Source organism: Tachyglossus aculeatus, unplaced genomic scaffold (assembly GCF_015852505.1).
Source record: "Tachyglossus aculeatus isolate mTacAcu1 unplaced genomic scaffold, mTacAcu1.pri scaffold_101_arrow_ctg1, whole genome shotgun sequence".
NCBI lineage: Eukaryota > Metazoa > Chordata > Mammalia > Monotremata > Tachyglossidae > Tachyglossus > Tachyglossus aculeatus.
Window position 1 is genome coordinate 72,118 of NW_024044842.1, and position 12,737 is coordinate 84,854.

Below are 12,737 nucleotides of genomic sequence, written 5' to 3' on the forward strand. Positions count from 1 at the left end.
AGGTGATAATAATAATAATAATAATGATGATGATGGCATTTGTTAAGCGCTTACTATGTGCAAAGCACTGTTCTAAGAGTTGGGGAGGTTACAAGGTGATCGGGTTGTCCCACGGGGGGCTCACAGTCTTAGTCCCCATTTTACAGATGAGGGAACTGAGGCCCAGAGAAGTGAAGCGACTTGCCCAAGGTCACACAGCAGACATGTGGCGGAGCCGGGATTCGAACCCATGACCTCTGACCATCATCATCATCATCATCATCAATCGTATTTATTGAGCACTTACTATGTGCAGAGCACTGTACTAAGAGCCCAGGCTCTTTCCACCGAGCCACGCTGCTTCCCTTCTACTTTTTTAACGGTATTTATTATTAGAATTAATAATAATAACAATAATGGTGATGACGACGATGGTATTTCTTAAGCGCTTACTACTACTAATAATAATGATGGCATTTATTAAGCGCTTACTATGTCCCAAGCACCGTTCTAAGCGCTGGGGAGGTTACAAGGTGATCAGGTTGTCCTACGGGGGGCTCGCAGTCTTCGTCCCCATTTTACAGATGAGGGAACTGAGGCCCAGAGAAGTGAAGTGACTTGCCCAAGGTCACACAGCAGACATGTGGCGGAGCCGGGATTCGAACCCACGACCTCTGGCTCCAAAGCCCGCGCTCTTTCCACTGAGCCACGCTGCTTCTACTTTTTTAATGGTATTTGTTATTAGAATTAATAATAATAACAATAATGATGATGACGGTATTTGTTAAGCGCTTACTACTAATAATAATAATGGCATTTATTAAGCGCTTACTATGTGCAAAGCACTGTTCTAAGCGCTGGGGAGGTTACAAGGTGATCGGGTTGTCCCACGTGGGGCTCACAGTCTTAGTCCCCATTTTACAGATGCGGTCACTGAGGCCCAGAGAAGTGAAGTGACTTGCCCAAGGTCACACAGCAGACATGTGGCGGAGCCGGGATTCGAACCCACGACCTCTGGCTCCAAAGCCCGCGCTCTTTCCACTGAGCCACGCTGCTTCTACTTTTTTAATGGTATTTGTTATTAGAATTAATAATAATAACAATAATGATTATGGTATTTGTTAAGCACTCACTACTAATAATAATGATGGCATTTATTAAGCGTTTACTACTACTAATAATAATGATGGCATTTATTAAGTGCTTACTACTACTAATAATAATGATGGCATTTATTAAGCACTTACTATGTGCCAAGCACTGTTCTAAGCACTGGGGAGGATACAGGGTGATCAGGTTGTCCCACGGGGGGCTCACACTCTTCATCCCCATTTTACAGATGAGGTCACTGAGGCCCAGAGAAGTGAAGTGACTCGCCCAAGGTCACACAGCAGACATGTGGCGGAGCCGGGTTTCGAACCCACGACCTCCGACTCCAAATCCCGGGCTCTGGCCTAACCGCCGGGCTGGAGCCGAGCCCCCTTCCCACCGTTAGCATTACTATGATGGCAGTGCCGAGCGCTTAGTACAGTGCTCTGCACACAGGAAGCGCTCAGTAAATACGAGCGAATGAATTAATCTCGCTTCACATAGTAAGCGCTTAACAAATACCATCATTATTACTACGGGCCAAGCACCAGGGTGTAGACGAGCGCGATCCCTTTGCTGTTATTCATCATCATCATCATCAATCGTATTTATTGAGCGCTTCCTATGTGCAGGGCACTGTACTGAGCGCTTGGGAAGGACAAATTGGCAACATCTAGAGACGGTCCCTACCCGACAGTGGGCTCACAGTCTAAAAGACTGTTATTGTTATTAATGACAATTCATTCCTGCAATCGTACTTATTGAGCGCTTACTGCGTGCTTACTTTTAGACTGCGAGCCCACTGTTGGGTAGGGACTGTCTCTATGTGTTGCCAATTTGTACTTCCCAAGCGCTTAGTACAGTGCTCTGCACATAGGAAGCGCTCAATAAATACGATTGATTGATTGATTGATTGCGGAACGCTGTACTAAACGCTTGGAAAATACAACTGGGCAACAGATAGAGACGGACTCGCAGCCCACTGTCGGGTAGGGACCGTCTCCATACGTTGCCGACTTGTACTTCCCAAGCGCTTAGTACAGTGCTCCGCACACAGTAGGCGCTCAATAAATACGATTAAGCGCGTACAACGTGCGAAGCCCTGCCTTAAACGCTGGGATGGAGACAAGCACAGTACCCCTATTATTATTATTTTTATTATTATAACGGTATCTGTTGAGCGCTTCCTATGTGCCAAGCCCCGTGGGGGATCCAAGGTGATGAGGTTGTCCCCATTTTCCTGATGAGGAAACTGAGGCCCGGAGGATCATCATCATCATCATTGGGGTACCTGTTAAGCGCCTACTATGAGCACTGTACTAAGCGCTGGGGGGTGGATGCGAGCACATCGGGTCGGACACAGGAGGGCCCCCGCTCTCAATCCCATTTTACGGATGAGGGAACCGAGGCCCAGAGAAGTGAGGCGACTGACCCGAGGTCGCACAGCAGACACGCGGTGGCGGCGGCGGGATTAGAACCCGGATCCCCCGCCTTCCTAGGCTACAGGGATGAGATGAGAGATGGGAGGCCCAAGCACTGTAGTAAGCGCTGGGGTAGACGGGAGGTCATCAGGTTGTCCCCGTGGGGTCCCAGTCTTCATCCCCATTTCACAGATGAGGAAACTGAGGCCCGGAGAAGTGAAGTGACTCGCCCAAAGCCACCCAGCTGACAAGTGGCGGAGCCGGGATTCGAACCCACGGCCTCGGACTCCAAAGCCCGGGCTCTTTCCACTGAGCCCCTGCTGCTTAGTACAGTGCCTGGCGCATACTAAGCGCTTAATAAATACCATCCTCGGCAGGAAAATGTCTGTCTGATATCAACATACTCGCCTGAGCGCTTAGTACAGTGCTTTACACACTGCAAGTGCTCAATAAATACGATCGAATGAATTAGTATTGTTATTATATGCGCTGAACAAATACCATTCGAAGCCGAAATGTGCCTGTTGTTATAGTGTCCGAAACGCTCAGTACACTGCTTTACACACCGGAAGCGCTCAATAAATACGACTGACTGATTGAATGAATTATCATTATTATTATAAGCACATAACAAATACCATTCTCAGCGGGAATGTGCCTGTTGTTATAGCGTCCTCTCCGAAACGCTTAGTACACTGCTTTACACACCGGAAGCGCTCAATAAATACGACTGACTGATTGAATGAATTATCATTATTAGTATAAGCACATAAATACTATTGTTATAGTGTCCTCTCCGAAACGCTCAGTACACTGCTTTACACACCGGAAGCGCTCAATAAATATCACTGACTGACTGAATGAATGAATTATCATTATTAGTATAAGCACATAAATACTATTCTCAGCGGGAATGTGCCTGTTGCTATACTGTCCTCTCCGAAACACTTAGTACACTGCTTTACACATCAGAAGCGCTCAATAAATATCACTGACTGACTGAATGAATTATCATTATTATTATAAACACTTAAATACCATTCTCAGCAGGAATGTGCCTGTTGTTATAGTGTCCTCTCCGAAACACTTAGTACACTGCTTTACACACCAGAAGCGCTCAATAAATACGACTGACTGACTGAATGAATGAATTATCATTATTATTATAAGCACATAACAAATACCATTCTCAGCAGGAATGTGCCTGTTGTTATAGTGTCCTCTCCGAAACGCTTAGTACACTGCTTTACACACCGGAAGCGCTCAATAAATACGACTGAATGAATGAATGAATGAATTATCATTATTATTATAAGCACATAACAAATACCATTCTCAGCAGGAATGTGCCTGTTGTTATAGTGTCCTCTCCGAAACGCTTAGTACACTGCTTTACACACCGGAAACGCTCAATAAATATGACTCACTGACTGAATGAATGAATTATCATTATTATTATAAACACTTAACAAATACCATTCTCAGCAGGAATGTGCCTGTTGTTATAGTGTCCTCTCCGAAACGCTTAGTACACTGCTTTACACACCGGAAGCGCTCAATAAATATGACTGACTGAATGAATGAATGATCATTATTATTATAAACACTTAAATACCATTCTCAGCAGGAATGTGCCTGTTGTTATACTGTCCTCTCCGAAACGCTTAGTACACTCCTTTACACACCGGAAGCGCTCAATAAATACGACTCACTGACTGAATGAATGAATTATCATTATTATTATAAACACTTAAATACTATTCTCAACAGGAATGTGCCTGTTGTTATAGTGTCCTCTCCGAAACGCTTAGTACACTGCTTTACACACCGGAAACGCTCAATAAATACGACTGACTGACTAAATGAATGAATTATCGTTATTATTATAAACACTTAAATACCGTTCTCAGCAGGAATGTGCCTGTTGTTATAGTGTCCTCTCTGAAACGCTTAGTACACTGCTTTACACACCGGAAGCGCTCAATAAATATGACTGAATGAATTATCATTATTATTATATATAAACACTTAAATACCATTCTCAGCGGGAATGTGTCTGTTGTCATAGTATCTTCTCCCCAACGCTTAGAGAGGCAGCATGGCTCAGTAGAAAGAGCCCGGGCTTTGGAGTCAGAGGTCCTGGGTTCAAATCCCGCTCCGCCACTTGTCAGCCGTGTGACTTTGGGCAAGTCACTTCGCTTCTCTGTACCTCAGTTACCTCATCTGTAAAATGGGGATGAAAACCGTGAGCCCCACCTGATCATCATCATCATCAATCGTATTTATTGAGCGCTTCCTGTGTGCAGAGCACTGTACTAAGCGCTTGGGAAGTACAAGTTGGCAACATATAGAGACGGTCCTTACCGAACAATGGGCTCACAGTCTAAATGCACATAGTAAGCGCTTAATAAATGCCATCGTTAGCGTGGCTCAGTGGAAAGATTCCGGGCTTTGGAGTCAGAGGTCATGGGTTCGAATCCCAGCTCCGCCACGTGTCTGCTGGGTGACCTTGGGCAAGTCACTTCACTTCTCTGAGCTTCAGTTACCTCGTCTGTAAAATGGGGATTAAGACTATGAGCCCCATGTGGGGCAACCTGATCACCTTGTATCCCCCCCCCCCCAGCGCTTATAAAAGTGCTTTGCACATAGTAAGCACTTAATCAATCAATCAATCGTATTTATTGAGCGCTTACCGTGTGCAGAGCACTGTACTAAGCGCTTGGGAAGTACAAATTGGCAACACATAGAGACAGTCCCTACCCAATAGTGGGCTCACAGTCTAGAAGGGGGAGACAGAGAACAAAACCAAACATATTAACAAAATAAAATAAATTGAATAGATGTATACAAGTAAAATAAATAGAGTAATAAATATGTACAAACATATATACTCTGTCTCCCCCTTTTAGACTGTGAACCCACTGTTGGGTAGGGACTGTCTCTGTATGTTGCCAACTTGTACTTCCCAAGCGCTTCGTACAGTGCTGTGCACACAGGAAGCGCTCAATAAATACGATTGATGATGACGATGATATACATACAGATGCTGTGGGGAAGTGAAGTGAAGTGACTTGCCCAAAATCACCCAGCTGACAATTGGCAGAGCCAGGATTTGAACCCATGACCACTGACTCCAAAGCCCAGGCTCTTTCCACTGAGCCACACTGCTTCTCAATAATAATAATATTAATAATGATGATATTTGTGATATTATTATTATGTATATATATGTATATATCCTGTATATATGTATATATGTTTGTACATATTTATTACTCTATTTATTTATTTATTTTACTTGTACATATCTATTCTATTTATTTTATTTTGTTAGTAGGTTTGGTTTTGTTCCCTGTCTCCCCCTTTTAGACTGTGAGCCCACTGTTGGGTAGGGACGGTTTCTAGATGTTGCCAATTTGTATTTCCCAAGCGCTTAGTACAGTGCTCTGCACATAGTAAGCGCTCAATAAATACGATTGATGATGATGATGATGATATTAGGACGGTGCTTCACACACCGAAAGCGCTTAATAAATACGATTAAATGAATGAATGATCATTCTTATTATACGCGCTTCACACCATAAAGAAAAGTAATAATGAGAATAATAATTTAAAAAAAAACCTGGGGGAGCGGGCGTCCTCCCCATTGGTGGGCCTCGTCGATGATCTTGGCCAATCAGGACGCCCGGAGCGGCCCGAGGCCCCGCCCCCAAGGGGGCGCAATCCGTTTTTATGAATGGAGGGGAAGGCATGAATGAGTGAGCGCGTGCCAACGGGGCGGGGGACCGGAAGGAGCGCGCTCCGGCCTGGGCCGACCCCCTCCGGGCATGCGCGTTCGGGCTCCGAAGCAGAGCCCCGTCGTGCGCATGCGTGCTCCCCTGGTCGTCCCCGGTCGTGCGCATGCGTGCGCTGCTGGAGCGCTCAGAGGGCGTGCGCATGCGCGCCCCGAGGGCCGATCCCGTCCGTGCGCATGCGTCCTCCGAGGCCGTCCCCGGCGGCGCGCATGCGTGCTCACAAGAACACGTGGCTCAACGGTCAGAGCGCAGTCTTGGGAGTCTGAGGTCGTGGGTTCGAATCCCGCCTCCCCCCCTTGTCAGCTGGGTGCCCTTGGACAAGTCACTGAACTTCTCTGGGCCTCAGTTCCCTCGTCTGTCCAATGGGGATGGAGACTGTGAGCCCCACGGGGGGCAACCTGATCACCTTAGATAACAAATGATAATACTACTACTACTACTAATAATAATAATAATGGCATTTATTAAGCGCTTACTATGTGCAAAGCACTGTTCCAAGCGCTGGGGGGATACAAGGTGATGAGGTTGTCCCACGGGGGGCTCACAGTCTTCATCCCCATTTTACAGATGAGGTCACTGTTGGGTAGGGACTGTCTCTAGATGTTGCCAATTTGTACTTCCCAAGCGCTTAGTACAGTGCTCTGCACATAGTAAGCACTCAATAAATACGATTGATGATGATGATGAAAGAGCCTGGGCTTTAGAGTCAGAGATCATGGGTTCAAATCCCAGCACCACCAATTGTCAGCTGTGTGACTTTGGGCGAGTCACTTCACTTCTCTGGGCCTCAGTTCCCTCATCTGGAAAATGGGGATTAAAACCGTGAGCCCCCCGTGGGACAACCTGATCACCTTGTAACCCCTCCAGCGCTTAGAACAGTGCTCTGCACATAGTAAGCGCTTAATAAATGCCATTATTATTATTATTACAGATGAGGGAACTAAGGCGGAGAAGTCAAGGGACTTGCCCAAAGTCACCCAGCTGACAATTGGCAGAGCCGGGATTTGAACCCATGACCTCCGACTCCAAAGCCCGGGCTCTTTCCAGTGAGCCACGCCGCCGACCCGTACTCCCCAAGCGCTTAGTACAGTGCTCTGCACACAGTAAGTGCTCAATAAATACAATTGAACAGTGATGGTAAGTGACTTACCCAGGGTCACACAGCAGACCGGTGCCAGAGTGGGATTAGAACTCAGGTCCTCTGACTCCCAAGAACAGGGACTGGGTCTCACCTGATGACTTTGTAACTACCTCAGCACCTAGCACATAGTAAGCGCTTATTAAATACCACAATTATTATTATTATGATAGCACCCTGCCCCCAATAAACACTCAATAAATACAATTGAATGTCCCTTAAACCCTAAAGTTCTCCAAACACCACCTGTCTGCTGTGTGACCATGGATGAGTCACTTCCCTTCTCCGTGCCTCAGTTCCCTCATCTGTAAAATGGGGATTGAGACAGAGAGTCCCACCTGGGACAGGGACTGTGTAATAATAATGATAATAATAATGGCATTTATTAAGCGCTTCCTATGTGCAAAGCACTGTTCTAAGCGCCGGGGAGGTTACAAGGTGATCAGGTTGTCCCACGGCAGGCTCACAGTCTTCATCCCCATTTTACAGATGAGGTAACTGAGGCCCAGAGAAGTGAAGTGACTCGCCCAAAGTCACACAGCTGACAATTGGCAGAGCCGGGATTTGAACCCAGGACCTCGGACTCCAAAGCCCGGGCTCTTTCCACCGCTTCTCTAGCCCGACATCCTTTTATCCACCCCAGCGCTTACTACAGCGGCTGCCACGTAGTAATCACTTAAATACCATCATTATTATTATTATTATTTAATCATATTTATTGAGCGCTTACCGTGCTCGGAGCAGTTGGAAAGAGCCCGGGCTTCGGAGTCGGAGGTCGTGGGTTCTAATTCCGCCTCCACCACTTATCAACCGTGTGACTTTGGGCGAGTCACTCCACTTCTCTGGGCCTCAGTTTCCTCATCTGTCCAATGGGGATGAAGACCGGGAGCCCCACGGGGGGCAGCCTGATCACCTTGCAATAATAATAATAATAATAATAATGGTATTTATTAAGCGCTTACTATGTGCAAAGCACCGTTCTAAGCGCTGGGGAGGTTACAAGGTGATCAGGTTGTCCCACGGGGGGGCTCACAGTCTTCATCCCCATTTGACAGATGAGGTAACTGAGGCCCGGAGAAGTGAAGTGACTCGCCCAAAGTCACACAGCTGACAATTGGCTGAGCCGGGATTCGAACCCATGACCTCGGACTCCAAAGCCCGGGCTCTTTTCCATTGAGCCGCGCTGCTTCTTTCCAAACCACAATTACAATGATGATTATTACAGAGCCCTCGGGAAGCGCTCAATAAATACACGCCCCCCCCTTCCCAAACTCTAAATGGGGATTAAGATTAAGATTATTATTATTATTATTATTTTATTACTACCTGGCACATAGTAAGGGCTTAACAAATACCATCATTATTACTATTACCTGGCACAGAGTAAGCGCTTAATAAATGCCATTATTATTATTATTATTTTATTACTACCTGGCACATAGTCTGGGCTTAACAAATACCATCATTATTACTATTACCTGGCACATAGTAAGCGCTTAATAAATGCCATTATTATTATTATTATTATTATTTTATTACTACCTGGCACATAGTAAGGGCTTAACAAATACCATCATTATTACTATTACCTGGCACATAGTAAGCGCTTAATAAATGCCATTATTATTATTATTATTATTATTTTATTACTACCTGGCACATAGTAATGGCTTAACAAATACCATCATTATTACTATTACCTGGCACATAGTAAGCGCTTAATAAATGCCATTGTTATTATTATTATTATTATTTTATTACTACCTGGCACATAGTCAGGGCTTAACAAATACCATCATTATTACTATTACCTGGCACATAGTAAGTGCTTAATAAATGCCATTATTATTATTATTATTATTTTATTACTACCTGACACATAGTCAGGGCTTAACAAATACCATCATTATTACTATTACCTGGCACATAGTAAGCGCTTAATAAATGCCATTATTATTATTATTATTATTATTTTATTACTACCTGGCACATAGTCAGGGCTTCACAAATACCATCATTAGTACTATTACCTGGCACATAGTAAGCGCTTAATACATGCCATTATTATTATTATTAATTTATTACTACCTGGCACATAGTAAGGGCTTAACAAATACCATCATTATTACTATTACCTGGCACATAGTAAGCGCTTAATAAATGCCATTATTATTATTATTATTATTTTATTACTACCTGGCACACAGTAAGGGCTTAACAAATACCATCATTATTACTATTACCTGGCACATAGTAAGCGCTTAATAAATGCCATTATTATTATTATTATTTTATTACTACCTGGCACATAGTCAGGGCTTAACAAATACCATCATTAGTACTATTACCTGGCACATAGTAAGTGCTTAATAAATGCTATTATTATTATTATTATTATTATTATTTTATTACTACCTGGTACATAGTAAGGGCTTAACAAATACCATCATTATTACTATTACCTGGCACATAGTAAGCGCTTAATAAATGCCATTATTATTATTATTATTCTTTTATTACTACCTGGCACATAGTAAGGGCTTAACAAATACCATCATTATTACTATTACCTGGCACATAGTAAGCGCTTAATAAATGCCATTGTTATTATTATTATTATTATTTTATTACTACCTGGCACATAGTCAGGGCTTAACAAATACCATCATTAGTACTATTACCTGGCACATAGTAAGCGCTTAATAAATGCCATTATTATTATTATTATTATTATTATTATTATTATTATTATTTTATTACTACCTGGCACATAGTAAGGGCTTAACAAATACCATCATTATTACTATTACCTGGCACATAGTAAGCGCTCAACAAACGCTATCATCATCATCCTAAGCGCTTAGTACTGTGCTCTGCACACAGGAAGCGCTCAATAAATACGATTGATGATGTGGAGAAGCAGCGTGGCTCAGTGGGAAGAGCCCGGGCTTCGGGGTCCGAGGTCGTGGGTTCGAATCCCGACCCCACCACAAGTCTGCTGTGTGACCTTGGGCAAGTCGCTTCCCTTCTCCGAGCCTCAGTTACCCCATCTGTAAAAATGGGGAAGGAGACTGGGAGCCCCCCGTGGGACAACTTGATCACACTGTATCCCCCCCTGCAGCGCTTAGGGCACGTAGTAAGCGCTTAACAAATGCCATGATTATTATGATGATGATCATCATCATCAATCGTATTTATTGAGTGCTTACTATTATGATGATGATCATCATCATCATCAATCATATTTATTGAGCGCTTACTACGTGCAGAGCACTGTACTAAGCGCTTGGGAAGGACAACGATGATGATGATGAATAAATTCCCCCCTTTTAGACTGTGAGCCCACTGTTGGGTAGGGACCGTCTCTAGATGTTGCCAATTTGGACTTCCCAAGCGCTTAGTACAGTGCTCTGCGCATAGTAGGCGCTCAATAAATACGACTGATGATGATGATGATAAATACGATTGATCGATCGATCGATCATCCAAGAGCTCTGGTCTCTCCCGATGCAGGGAGAATCAATCAATCAATCGTATTTATTGAGCGCTTACTACGTGCAGAGCACTGTACTAAGCGCTTGGGGAGTACAATGATGATGATGATGATGAATAAATTTCCCCCTTTTAGACTGTGAGCCCACTGTTGGGCAGGGACCGTCTCTAGATGTTGCCAATTTGGACTTCCCAAGCGCTTAGTCCAGTGCTCTGCACATAGTAAGCGCTCAATAAATACGATTGATGATGATGATAAATACGATTGATGGATCGATCGATCATCCAAGAGCTCTGGTCTCTCCCGATGCAGGGAGAATCAATCAATCAATCATATTTATTGAGCGCTTACTACGTGCAGAGCACTGTACTAAGCGCTTGGGAAGGACAACGATGATGATGATGAATAAATTTCCCCCTTTTAGACTGTGAGCCCACTGTGGGGTAGGGACCGTCTCTAGATGTTGCCAATTTGGACTTCCCAAGCGCTTAGTACAGTGCTCTGCGCATAGTAGGCGCTCAATAAATACGATTGATGATGATGATGAATACGATTGATCGATCGATCGATCATCCAAGAGCTCTGGTCTCTCCCGATGCAGGGAGAATCAATCAATCAATCGTATTTATTGAGCGCTTACTACGTGCAGAGCACTGTACTAAGCGCTTGGGAAGTACAATGATGATGATAATGATGAATAAATTCCCCCCTTTTAGACTGTGAGCCCACTGTTGGGCAGGGACCGTCTCTAGATGTTGCCAATTTGGCCTTCCCAAGCGCTTAGTACAGTGCTCTGCACATAGTAGGCGCTCAATAAATACGATTGATGATGATGATGATGAATACGATTGATTGATCGATCGATCATCCAAGAGCTCTGGTCTCTCTCGATGCAGGGAGAATCAATCAATCAATCGTATTTATTGAGCGCTTACTACGTGCAGAGCACTGTACTAAGCACTTGGGAAGGACCACGATGATGATGATGATGAATAAATTTCCCCCTTTTAGACTGTGAGCCCACTGTTGGGTAGGGACCGTCTCTAGATGTTGCCAATTTGGACTTCCCAAGCGCTTAGTACAGTGCTCTGCGCATAGTAGGCGCTCAATAAATACGATTGATGATGATGATGATAAATACGATTGATCGATCGATCGATCATCCAAGAGCTCTGGTCTCTCCCGATGCTGGGAGAATCAATCAATCAATCAATCAATCAATCGTATTTATTGAGCGCTTACTACGTGCAGAGCACTGTACTAAGCGCTTGGGAAGGACCACGATGATGATGATGATGAATAAATTCCCCCCTTTTAGACTGTGAGCCCACTGTTGGGTAGGGACCGTCTCTAGATGTTGCCAATTTGGACTTCCCAAGCGCTTAGTACAGTGCTCTGCGCATAGTAGGCGCTCAATAAATACGATTGATGATGATAAATACGATTGATCGATCGATCGATCATCCAAGAGCTCTGGTCTCTCCCGATGCAGGGAGAATCAATCAATCAATCGTATTTATTGAGCGCTTACTACGTGCAGAGCACTGTACTAAGCGCTTGGGAAGTACAACGATGATGATGATCAATAAATTTCCCCCTTTTAGACTGTGTGCCCACTGTTGGGTAGGGACCGTCTCTAGATGTTGCCAACTTGGACTTCCCAAGCGCTTAGTACAGTGCTCTGCACATAGTAGGCGCTCAATAAATATGATTGATGATGATGATGATGAATACGATTGATCGATCGATCGATCATCCAAGAGCTCTGGTCTCTCCCGATGCAGGGAGAATCAGTCAATCAATCGTATTTATTGAGCGCT